At 40.1% G+C, this 7,286-nt stretch overlaps 1 protein-coding gene across 1 annotated transcript in view; it reads left to right on the top strand.

Annotated features, from left to right (window-relative positions):
- Window positions 1-282: 282 nt before the first annotated feature.
- Window positions 283-7,286, top strand: part of LOC128858197 (transcription factor btd) — a 30,917-nt gene continuing 23,913 nt past the window's right edge. The window contains exon 1 of the mRNA XM_054094254.1: window positions 283-387. The gene's annotated coding sequence lies outside the window, so the exon portion shown is untranslated. The remainder of the gene's footprint in view (window positions 388-7,286) is intronic.

Here is a 7,286-nt window from a genome sequence, read left to right as displayed (position 1 = left end):
AGTATGTACGATTAAGCGTTTGAGACACTGTACTCGCACTCACGCGAGTGTTTTTGTGTGTTCTGCGCCCATTTAACGTGTTGTTGTCTCTTCGCTATTGTCTATTGTTTTTATTTTTGCTTTAGTTACTTTCATTTTCTTGTAGTTCTTCTTCAATTCTTAGTTTGATTTCTGCCAATGCGCCTAGATTAGAAAATTTCTTGGAAATAATAATATTTGTATGTACCAGGTATGGGCGATTGCTTCTAAGTGTAGCGCTGGTAGTAAAGGAGGTGTGTCGGGAGTTAAAGAAATTCCATAATAGTTCACTCAATTGCAACATGTGTGACTTTAGCAACAGAGTACATAATATTTCAGCAGAAGCAGCAGTTGGAATCACAATAACAGGTGATGTCATAAATTATAAAATAATTCGACTTTTTCGCATATGTTTGTAGTTATACATACATATGTAATATATGTTTGTATATACTTGAGTGTAGGACATTTATTACATTTTTTATATTTTAAGTATTTATTTTCGTCTTATGTAATAATAGTTGACTTACAGACTATTGACAATTTTGTGCTTAAACCTCGAAAATCCATGTTACACTAAAATTATTGTTCCATAATTTAAAAGTAAAGATTTTTTACGGATTGTGTGTATAGCAGAGGACCTTAAGAATTAGTTGTTAAGATTTTAGAGTAACTAGACCTTAAAGTAGTGACATAACCATGATCATATACATAAAACAGCTGATCCAACCAAACCATGGGTCGTTACCAAGGCGAATTGAGTACTGAAGGTGGCGCCATTAAAAAACAATTACTTTACTCTGATGTCAGCTCGCTTCGGAGTATAAAACAAACGAACAAAACAAACAAATCTAGGAGAAAATATAAATATTTGGGAAAATTCAGTGAATGGCTTGGTAATATTGGGACTTGTGAGATTAAAACTAAACAAACTAATGCAAACGAAGTGCCGCGTGTGAAATTGTCAAATCATAAATGAATATACCGGGTCCGGCACTTGAAGTGTAACCAACTTCAGACCGCTCGCGCAGCTGATGCACGGGCATCAGCTGTCTGTTAGTTGGCTAAATGACAGTTCAGAGTATTGTTTACAAGCGCGCGGAAGTATTTTGTCGAGAGTAAAAGCGAAAAAAGAAGATTAGTAATGGATTTAAAACGTAATAATGTGATTGCATTATATTTGGCTGGAAAATCACAACCAGCGATTGTTCGTGAGCTCGAGCAACTTAAAGTAAATAAAGTTTTTGTGTATAGCACCATTACTCGTTACAATGATACTGGTAGCATCGCGAAGTGTCATGGAGGTGGTCATCAAAAAGACTTCAACGTCACGTGAAATGGTTCAAAAAGTGAAGAAGCGACTTGAGTGAAATACCCGACGAAGTGCCAATCAAATGGCGAATGAACTGAAAATATCTTACCGTAGCATCCGCCGCATACTGAAAATGATCTTAAAGTCAAGTCTTACAAGATCCAAAAGGCGCATGATCGCACACCAATGCAGCAATAAGTCAGACAAAGGAGTTGCTTCCAAAGCGGTCAATTTCAGAACATTGTGTTTTCTGACGAGGCAAATTTTCAAATTGAGCAATTCGTAAACTCCCAAAACGATAGGGTTTATTTGACCGACCGTTCATACGAGAATTTGAGTCATTGATTGACCACCAGGCGGCAACACCCGCCACAGGTAATGGTTTGGACCGCTGTAGCCGCTGTAACCACAGATGGGCGCTCTCCAATCGTTTTCATCGACTCCGTCTCACAAAGCTCGAGTGAGTCAAGAATGACTGAAAAACAACGTTCCGAACTTCATAACGTCCACACAATGGCTCTAAAGTTCACCAGACGAAAATCCGATGGATTATTATCTTTGAGCCATTTTGGAGAGCAAGGTCCGAACTAAAAGACTCATCAGTCTCGAAAATGAAAAAAATCTCTTGCCCACGTGTGGGCTAAAATACCTACAAGCCACATCGGTCAGCTTGCGATTCGTTTCTGGACCGTCTCAAGAGAGTCAATTGATTGATTCTTACTATTTTCACATATTTTTTACTTTGAATTGCATAAAAGTAATTTTCCAGACTAAATGTATGGCCTTTTTAATTGGTTACACTGCGAGTGTAAATGCAGTTTTTTGCGTTTTTATGCTGAAGACACCGTGGATAGAAAGAATCTATGTGTGTGCGTATAATTTCTTGAGTTTGGTTGTTTCTATTGCTTTCGCCTACTCTTCTTATTCACAAACAAGTAACTCCCCATAACCGTAGAGACCAATTGAGTTTTGGTTTTTCGCCATAACCATGATCAGATGATTGATGAGAAGTTGGTTTGCATATGTATTTAACATTTTTCTCTTCGTGGACGCTTCACTTTTGTTCTGGTGTTTTTAGTTATAGTTTTAATTTCAATTTGAGTTTATTTGGTGTTTGCTGTATATCGTTTAAGCATTTATTCCATTTTTGCTGCTTTTATTTGTCGTGGATAGGTTTTATCCCAACACCGGATGATTCCATAAGAGAGTCAAAATGGTATTTTTCTAACAATCTTCTTCTACTCCTAGCTAAGGCTGGACTGGACAACTACAGAGAAAATGTTCTCCTGCTCCTTCTTCTTCCTCGTCTCTACAACTTCTGCAGCATTCACGCGAAAATACTCCTAACTAAGAAGAGTGCCTACCTAACAGCCAATGACCGGTGACACAAGCCACGACCTTCGAGATGTTCACTCTTGAGAGGTTAAGCAATTCTGATCTTTTCTTATCTATCCTCCTGGAGAATATTATTTTTTATCATTAATTTGCAAGGTGCCATAGACATTCCAATATTGCCTCTGTTTTCAAGCAGCAAGACTAGTAGCCTTTCTGGTTAGCTCATCGGCCTACAATTTCTTCAATATCTCTATGTCCTGGAACGCATGTAAGGCTGACCTTGAAGACGGTGCTAATATCAATTAGAGCTGCCAGGCATTTCTGAGCAACCTTTGATCTTAGTATACATAAATGTCTCCATTGATTTGATGGCCGCCTAGTTGTCCGAGAAGATATTTGTCGTAGTTTTTGTTACGGCGTATGTATTAAGGTACACAGTTACCTCCTTTATGGCTAAGACTTCTGCCTGGTAGACGATACAGTAGTCCGGAAGTGGGACAGATAGTTCTAATCCTATTTTAAAAAAAAAACCCCATAACCTACATTACTTGGATCCATCCGAAGTGGCTGAACTACCGAAGAGTAAAGCCAGTATGTGATACGAGGTGTTAATCCGCATTTGATTCCTACCGCTTTTTTGCATGTGTGCAATACAATGTTGGCCTTTTGAACCCTATTCTCAATATTACAATAGATTTCCACGTAAGTTTCCTGTCTAATATATGCCCTAAGTATTTAACATTCTCTTTCAAAGGATTTTCCACACCCTTGAAAATTAGCGGGGAGACTGAGGGCTATCTATGTTTCCTTGTACAGAGAATTAGTTCAGTTTTATTGGGGTATATTTCGAGTCCCCTACTTTATATCCAGGTACTAAGCGTGGTCATGTTAGAGCGCAGAATATCCATGAGCGTGTTTGGATACTTGCTTTTAATAGCAATTGCCAAATCGTCAGCGTTAGCTGTGACGTGGCAAACCCCTCTCTCTAGGGCCAGTAGCAAGGAGTTCACTGACAAAATCCAGAGGAGAGGGGGAAGGACCCTTCCCTGAGGAGTATCTCTGTGGCTTGCATACACAACAGAGTGAATAAAGCCTTTAAAAACCCTCAAAAGAAAAATAATTTGAGGAGGCGTTTTTCTAAGGAAGTGGTTCGTCTTTAGGAAGGCAGCGACCGCTGCTAGAAAATCTCCACTTTTTAAAACATGCCACATTATTCCGCGCTCGTAAGTAAGGCGTTTTTCAATAGGTGCGCTTCAACTTTTTTCCGATAGGGAGGGCGAACGACGCAATATTTTTTATTTTTCGCTTGTCATTTGTAAACTTCATTAGTATACATTTCATCATGGAACGCTACACACTTGAGCAACGCTTGCAAATCATTGAATTTTATTATATTATAAAAATCCGTGTTCTGTTAAGAAAGTTTAAAGTCGAAAAATCATCTTCAGTGATGAAGCTCACTTTTGGCTCAATGGCTTTGTCAACAAGCAAAATATGCGTTACTGGGCAGAAAGCAATCCACACGTGATGCATGAGGCACCGTTGCATCCCGAAAAAATCACTGTTTGGTGCGGTTTACATGCCGGCGGCGTAATTGGCCCATATTTTTTCGTTGACGAGAACGATCGCCACGTTACTGTGAATGGAAATCGATACCGCGACACGATAAACGATTATTTTTGGCCGCAATTGAATGATATGGACTTAGACGACATGTGGTTTCAACAGGACGGGGCCACAAGCCACACAGCACACACTACAATTGATTTGTTGAAGAGTAAGTTCGATGAGCGCATTATTTCCAGAAATGGACCGGTCGAATGGCCACCGCGCTCGTATGATTTGACGCCTCTAGACTATTTTCTTTGGGGTTATGTGAAGTCATTGGTCTACAGTAACAAGCCGGCGACGATTTGTGAGCTCAGAGCCAATATTGAACGCGAAATTGCTGGAATTTCGGCCGATTTATGCAAAAGAGTGGTCGAAAATTGGGTTCAACGATTGGACTTCGTAAAACGTGCACGCGGTGGTCATGCAAAAGAAATCGAATTTCATACTTAAATGTATATGTTCAAACTCGATAATAAAAAAAAAATTAGTTAAAAAAGTCAAACCGTTTGTGTTTTATTCAAAAAAGTTCAAAAGTTGAAGCGCTCTTACTGAAAAACGCTTTAAAAGCGTTGTTTTTGAGTCTAACTAATATACGGCCGCCGTACCCGAATGGGTTGGTGCGTGACTACCAGTCGGAATTCACAGAGAGAACGTCGGTTCGAATTTCGGTGAAAACACCAAAATTAAAAAAAAAAATTTTCTAATAGCGGTCGCCCCTCGGCAGGCAATGGCAAGCCTCCGAGTGCATTTCTGCCATGAAAAAGCTCCTCATCAAAATATCTGCCGTTCGGAGTCGGCTTGAAACTGTAGGTCCCTCCATTTGTGGAACAACATCAAGACGCACACCACAAATAGGAGGAGGAGCTCGGCCAATTACGATAATTTGCATATTTCCCGACTTTGTTGAAGCAGAAAACGATCCATTTTGTAAATGTTGATGTTCGTTTAGTTGTGAAAGTACAAAAAAAAAAACATAAAACGCCAGTTCAAGCTGTAAACGTTAGGTCGTCCACTCTGTGTAAAAGTGTTTCAGTAATATAGTTTTGTAAAAGTTCCAAAACTATTATATTGTATTAATCTCATTTTTCAAATGAAGATGACATCAGCTTATAGCTATACAACTAGATTATCATTATCTATTTAAGGTAACACAGCCTTTTACAAGCTGTCAGCGAAAATAAAATTCATACCTTATTTGGAAGTACCTACTTACAATGCGCATGCTGGCGTGGAACTCTTACCTAAATTTTTTGTTTGTTTGATTTGTCTACTCTATTAATATATTCCATCCTCAGATTTGTATTTTACGTGTTGACTTCCCTTATTGTTTTGTTCTCTTCTGTTTGAGTTTAAAACGTTAATCTAAAACTAGCATTCATTTGAAACACAAATTCCACGAATTATAGTGCACAAATCCAACTACTATGTAGAAGGCATGTTCTGCCAAAGAAAAACGTTAGTGTAAGAAACGGTGTATGGCTTTTGCAAGTCAATTGACGAAAACCCCTACATTATTTTGAGATTTTTCTCAAGAAATAATCCTTTCGGTGCTCTCAATTTGAGCGACAAAGTGGCAAAATATTTGCTGCCAGAATATGGATTACATGCAAAAATCTCAGAAATCCAATTAAGAGTAAATCTGCATAACGACACAAAAACCCTTTTGTCAGATCCGAGTCATAGTCGATTTTTCGAGTTGGTGTTAACCTCTGCTTAGTGTGACCATGGGTGGTGTAGCGTGAAATTTTGGCTTGGCAGACACAAGGAAAGGATTACACTGCAAACGTTACTACAATAACAACAATGCGGTGAAGCTTCATTAATGAAGCGACTTTTTGCAAAGTCATTATGTTACAGACTTCCAAATAACCAACGAACAGTAGACCAAACAACGCAAATCTGCACACCAGAAAATATTTTCCATTTATGTGATCATCTTTGACGATCTTGTGTGCGTGCGTGCCGTGTCCAAAGATGTTTGCGCATCGGTCTTATCGCGACTAGCAGCTTTCTAGATTTGCGGAACGCGTTGTTTGCATAGAGTGCAGCAAGAGGACACATTTTTTACTTTTCCCGTTAACCTAAAATATGGGTTGGATGAGCAATGAAATTTGCATTGCGACAGGGCCGGATTATCAGTGATGCGGTTTAGGCAACTGCCTAAGGGCGCCGCATCGGAGAAATGTTTCATCGAGTTAAAATCTAATTTGAAGATTTGTATCCTGAATCGCTGTTTTTATATTTCATGCTAGGTTAGGTTAGGTAGTAATGGTTGCCCAGAGAATGGGCCCACTTGGACGAAAGGAGTTTGGTTCAGCCCTTGTGATACCATTGCAAGAGGGGAAAAAGACGTGAAGGAAAAAGGACGATAGGACGAAAGGGAAAGGTGTGGGGGGGGTTGAGTGTTTGTGGACTATGAACGGTGACTAGTCTGCGGTTGTTTTAGCCTCTTTATGCTGCTGATGAAGTTCATCAGATTTTTGTTATCAAGACCTGCTATATCAGCAGGCGTAGAAAAGAAGTGAGAACCAAGTTGCTTGAATCTTAGTCCCGCGAGAGCTGGGCAGCTAAGCCTTATCCTTGATACAGCTGACGCAAAAAGGACTTGAAGTAATTCCGAGTCTCACGGCATGTACATCCCGCGGGTAGTGCCCCGTGAGGATGCCCACGAAATTTGAGAGATGAGATTTTTTCATCCTCAGAATATCCCTCGAACGCCTCCTATCCAAACGAGGCCAGAAGGACTTCGCGCTCGCTGAGTTGGTGCAAAGCCTTCCAGGAGTAGAGCGCAGGTTGTCAAGAGAATCCTGATCCGCTCCTTTTAAGGGCACACCCTGTCTGGCCAGCTCGTCGGCTTCGCAGTTTCCAGCAATGCCACTGTGACCAGTTACCCATATTATCTTTATATCGAAGAATTCTGATGCAATCGAGAGAGAGACCAGGCATTCCCTGACCAGTTTCGCATGCACCATAATAGAGCCTAGGGCCCTAGTTGCCGCTTGGCTATCGG

The sequence above is a fragment of the Anastrepha ludens genome, chromosome 3, assembly GCF_028408465.1.
Source record: "Anastrepha ludens isolate Willacy chromosome 3, idAnaLude1.1, whole genome shotgun sequence".
Lineage (NCBI taxonomy): Eukaryota > Metazoa > Arthropoda > Insecta > Diptera > Tephritidae > Anastrepha > Anastrepha ludens.
This window is presented reverse-complemented; position numbering and strand designations above follow the sequence as displayed.